Raw genomic sequence first — 6,000 nt, forward strand, 5'->3', positions numbered from 1 at the left:
CTCGCTTCCTGCCGCCGCGCTACCTGAGCCGCCGGCCTGGTGGGGCCGGGTTTCCCGGCCGGCGGCCGCCTCCACTTCCCTCCCATTGCATTCCCAGATTTCCTCTGCGGCAGCGGTGCTGCTCCCGCCGAGTTTCCTTCCTTAGCGCTAAAAATAATAATTGTTAATAATTAGTAATGCTAAAAGTCCTCTCTTCCCTTTCTATTGTGGGACAATCATGGGGTGCGCTGCCTTTCCCCCTTCCGCCCTTGGCGATCCGGGGCAGAGGGGCTCCGCCGGGCCAGCCTCTCTCCAGGGACACCCCGCTCACCTCCAGCGGGGGAATCTCCCCGATAAAATGAGGGCTTTGGGGAAGGAAGTCCTTCCCCCTGCCCGAAGACCCCCGGGGCCGGCTCCGCACCCTGTTCTCCAGCCTTCATTGCATCCGATTTTCTGCTGCCCGGAACAGGTTTTCTGACAACGAGAAAGCCTGCGAGAGGTTTGCAACAAGGATTGCTGTTTTAAAAGAAGCGCCCTCCTGGAGATGGCCCTTCTGGGCGAGTTAAAAGCAGCTGCAGCGGGCTGGTCTTCGCACATCTCACCGTAAACATTAAAACCGAGGCAGGCAAAAAAAAAAAAAAAACACCACACCACGAGCTGAATTTTATTACCGTGCTCACAGGGTCAGGGCTGGTGTTCCTGCTCACTTCCAGTCAATTCAGTCGCCTTTGTTTTGTTTTCTTCCTCTCGTGTATGTACCGGCGCTTGTTGAAGTGCTTGCTACAAACAATGCAACTGAATGTGTGCACAAAAGTAGTTTTAAAAAAGAAAAAAGGCTATTTTTAAGCATTAGCACCGCCTCTGGGAGCTGCAGGAGAGCACACTGCTGCATGGCTGATGGGTACTGCATGGCTGCAGAGCAGCGTGTGGGTGAGCAATGTGGACAAGGCTGTGGGCATGGGGCTGTGCTGCTCCAGGGCTGCTCTGGGCAACGGGTGCCGAAAAAAGAGCTGCAATCAGTGCTTCCTGGCTACTCGGGAGGTGCTCGGTGGGTCCTATCCCATCTCCCGCCAGAGCCAGGATCCCTTCCCACAGCTGTGGCCCAAAGGCTTAATAGGCCTAATTGGATATTCAGTGTGGCTAAAACTGCTGTGATTTTATCATGTGTCTTTAATTAGCCTGCTTTCTTTCCCTCTCTCTTAAATTACTCATGCAGCCTTCCCAGGAATGACTGTTACCACAATGCTGTTTCTTCAGATGAGCTGTGGTCACCATGTTCTCCCCACAATGGGGCTGACAGAGAGAAGATGGCACCTGTGGGGCCTTACAGCCAAGATGGCTGCTGGCATGTGAGGCACAGTCATGGGAGATGTGCGTGGCTGTGCCAGAGCAGTGTATCTCGTCTGGGAGAGCAGCTTTTCTGAACCACATCCTGAGCCTGACCCAACCTGGATGTTGGAGGTTAGATTTTTGGGATGGGGCTTGGGTGCTGGGGTTTTCAGAGCTTAAAGCTGGAAATGTTGTCTGGGCTCAGTGGGCAGGTTGTAACAGCTGTGGTGGGTCACTGGGAGTCAAGGAATACGTGATAGGCACGGTTAGCATCCTTGGCTTATTTTGGTGTAGCAGAGGCTGGTTTGGCCATGGCTGCATCTGATGGATGCTTGGATGGCCCTTTGGAGGGACCCTTGGAGGATCTATCTGATGCAGACATAAAGGAGAAAGGAAACACTTGCACAAGGGCTCTGGGAGCAATGTCAAGGCACTGGTGGGGTTGCATGACACAGGTTCCATGCAAGCGTGGGCACGCGTGTGTTTGGGGAGGTGGAAGCTCAAACAGTGCTGTGGTCCTTCTCCCTGGATTTGCTAGAAAACATTTAGAGCTTGATCAGGATGTTCTGGTCAGGATCTATGAATGGGGTAAGGGAAGAACAATGCTGCACTTGGAAGCCAAGTGACATTCCTGTGCCCTCTGCTTGATCATTGAAGCATGCTAGAGTATTGTGGTTTCAGTCAAAAGAGCGCCAGATGAGACTTGTATGGAAAGGAGCTTTTTGGCAGCCCTGAGCTCAGGGGATATTAGGAGTTGGTTGCCTCTGCCCAGTGCAGTGGAGCTGTGGGGATTTCCCAGAACTAGATCAAGGGCTTCCAGCTTCCAATTGAACTCAGCCTCCTCACCTCAGGGGCTACTGTGAACTGTGTCCTGCCATGGGAAGAGGGGAGACACAGCTGGGGGAGGAATCCAGCCTGCTGCTTCCACCACCACCAGAGGCAAGGGGGGAGCACGGATGGCAACTGCTGCTTTTGGGCAACCACCACCATTCTTCACTGTGTTTTTCAGCCAAAGCCATTGTTCCTTATTCCTTAATGAATGTGAGCATCCCGCAACGGCAGGAGCGGCCTGCCTGGCTTTCCAGGTGCCAGACCTACCCACAGTGTTGTGTGAGGATGTGGCCACTGTCACTGTGTCTCCTCACCTTGAGTTTGCCTGCCAGAAGCAGTGAGCCTGCAGAGCAGATGATTGCCTCAAGTCTGATGCTGCGTGTCTTCAGATGATTTATTAACTGTGACCAGATGGGATGGGGTTAGAGAAAGCTGATTCTGTTCTGAGTTCCTTAACAAGGGCTGGATCATACCTGTGGCATCAAGCTGTATGGGTTCACAATCACATCTCAGTGACTTCGCCTGTTGACAGACTTGTTTGAGGATGTTACAGCTTGACACCTTGGGATGGAGAAGGCAATATATTCCCTAATAAACAGTGGTAGGTTAGAGTATATGCAGATATTGAGTTGGTTTGAGTGTACAAGCAGTTGCCTGCCTATGGGGGTTGTGAAGTTGACAGCTCGCTGCAAATGAGTGCTCTCTCTGGTTGGCTTCAGATAACTGGCTTCCCCGCTGCTGGTTGCCCTTTTCTCCATCATTGCTTTTGTGCCAGAGGGAAAAATCTTCCACCCCATTCACCCCCATTAACTAAAGGGTTTTTTTAAGAACAGGAAACACACAGCTCCTCATGCATTTCACTTCTCAGCTGTCACATGTAGACAAGGATTTCAGTGAAAGTCCTGAATCTGTGAGGCAATTGCTGAAGAGGACAGAGAGGAAAGAGGGTGCTTTCAGACACATTGGCAGTTACAGGGTGTTACATACACTTAATTGAATGCTTTCAAGTTTAGTCTGCCCTGGAAACTGGTTGGAGTGAGGTGGGAGATGCACCCAAAACAAGTGATGGTGTCTGGTAAGTGCTGTCACTGACATTCCCTTCAGCATCTGGGTTTTTCCCATGGATGGTGCCTCAGAGCTGTGAACTGTCAACAAGAGGTCCTGATCAGTGGCCTAAAACTTGAGAATGGAAGAGGAAGGATTGTCTGTCCTGAGAGGGCCAGGAGGAGGTTTGGACAACGTGGCTGGTGATTTATTTGGAGACTGTGGAGACCAGAAAGGTTTGCAAAGTTTCATTTGGCCTGGAGCTTCACTGTTCCTTCCCCTTCAAAGTCGCTCTGGCCAGTGCCTCTACTCCCTGTGGCTCACACCACATCCTCTTCTTTCTAAATCCACACAGTAACTAAAGAGCAATCTGCCCATTCCTTAAATCAAGAACAAGTCTGCAGAGGAAGCAGAAAGCTTTCAAGCTTGTGTTCCCAAAGCTTGTCTGACAGTGTGCAATGCTTGGCACCCAGTCATTGTGCTGGCTCATCCTCTGGGAGCTCCGATGCTGTGGTCCCCCATTCCCAACACTGTCATTCTTTTTCCAGGGTGGTGGCATGGAATACACTGAACTCGCTTTCTGCCTCCTCCCATGCCCTGGTGAATCCTGTGCAGTTTGTTTTGGATGTACTTTCACATTAATGTAGAAATGATTGATTCAGACCCTTTCAAATGCAGACACTGATTTTATAGCAGGATCACCTGAGCACACCTGGTGTACTTGCACAGTGATATCTGATTGTGCTTGTTCTGTCCGGCCACCTGTGCAGTGAGTCAGATACCTCTGAGCAACTTCATCTGCCTCCTGGCTTTCACTCCCAGGAAGTGAGACCAGTGGAGGCTCCCCGTGGCCTGCCCCAAGGTGTGGAGTGTGAAGTTATCCTGACAAAAGTCTGCTCTGAGTACTTTCTTCTCCCCCATGCAATGCCCTGATGGAAGGGATGACCTTGCTTATTTGGACAATAGGCCTTCTTGCAAAAACTCTGGGATGCTTTTTTCAGCTTAAACAATGTGATATTTAATGGTTCAAGCATCAGTGTAGCTACAGTGTTGGCTTTATAGATACCAACTGAATCAACTTGGCTGCCTCTCCCAAGAATTCAGTGGCTTGCTTTCCTCTCTTCTGTCCCCTTTCCCTTTGTCCTGCTAATGAGAACTTGGTGTACACTGAAAACTATATATAGATGTGCTTGTACCACTAACCAGGTGTTTCTTGACTAATTTAGCAGAGCTTCCTTTGGCAAAAGCCCATCTGGCACTGGTATGCCACTTTTGTGATCGTTTTCATAAAGAGCTGTAATGGAACCAGCTGTGTTTCTTTGATGCCTTATGTGAGGGCCTTGTAGGATCCTGCACGCTCATTACAGAGAGCCTCAGAACTGGATTTTGGGAGCTGGTACATCACAACCTACAGAGGGGTTTCCCATTAGCCTCTGCGGGGCTTGGCTGAAGTTACATAGATGTTGCCCACAAGAAAAGACTGGCTCACTTCCTCTTAATGAGGCCTTTTGCTGTAATGCTGGCTGGTGCTTTCACTGTTCAACAATTACAGCCCACCAGTCTCAGGGCTGTGGACTAAGCAGGTATTTCTTGAAGCACTCACCTGAAAAACCACTTTTTTTGGTTGGTCTTTTCCCTTGCCCAGGGAGAGACTCTTCTGCATTTCTGTGATTCACTTGCCATGTGGTTAACTCTGGACAACTCACATGCAGTGACTAAGACCGGTTTGTAGTGCACAATCCTTCAATCTCTGTGACCCTGAATAATGTGAGCAGAGAATGGGTTTGCCCTGGCATGAGAATGAGCGTGGAGAGGAGTATCACAGTTCCCAGGGATATACACGTGCCTGCTGCTGCTGGGAGCGTCAAGAGAAAAAGGAAGAAGCACAGAGAGGACAGAGCCCTCTGTTTCCACAGCACCCCCTGCTCAGTACCTGCTGGCTTTCTCTCTGGCAGCCAGCCTGGTGCTTCCTGGGGGGATTCGGCCAATCCCACAAAGGACAGGAACTTTCCTCAGTGCATTCACTGGAGAGATGCTGACACTAAGGCTCACAGGCTGGATGCCTGAGCTACAAACCCTTTGAGCATGGATGAGAAGTTGGACCTTTTGTTGCTGCCTGCTGCCATCCTGCAAAACAGAGGCTGTGAAAGTTAGCATGGTTTTAGTGCCTTGATGACTAAGTGAAAATAAAAACCTGTAGTTTTAATCCTACAGTGAGCTCCGGCAGTACCACAGAGACCCATTATTTGCCTGGAAGAGGAGGATACTCCAAGTCAAATGAGATGTAATCTCTTATCAAAGGACTCCTGTATTTTCCCTCTGTATTCCTATACTGTCCTGGTTTGTGATAGAGGCTCCTGGATGCTTGAATAACTTGCATAAAACTTTTATCAAAGTTCTCCCTGTGGGATGTAGTGTTTGTTTCTCTCTGGCTGTACCAAATATACCACATACTCTTGAGGTTAGCTATCAGTTTTTGCACAAACCAGTGCTGTTCTGCTAGCTAAACAGTTCCAAATGAAGGAGAAAACTGAAGAGTTTTAACCAAAACAGAAGCGTTCAGTTCCAGTCAGAAGCAGGTTAGCTGTGTGCTTCAACGCTATCACTTTTCAACAGCCTAGTGACTTGGGTTAGGTTTTTCTGCTACATGGAGCATTTGAGTAAGCATGTAGAGCTCCAGGAATTCTACCAAAGCAGGTTTAATACTCCTACGTATGCAAAAAAGCTGTGGTCTTGGAAGAAGCAGATGCTCTAGCAGAGCAGCCGTGAGAGCAGGGCTAGGCTGCACCAGGGGTTTTAGTTCGATTTCCCTCACTG

The sequence above is a fragment of the Psittacula echo genome (genome assembly GCF_963264785.1).
Source record: "Psittacula echo genome assembly, chromosome: 4".
NCBI classification, from domain to species: domain Eukaryota; kingdom Metazoa; phylum Chordata; class Aves; order Psittaciformes; family Psittacidae; genus Psittacula; species Psittacula echo.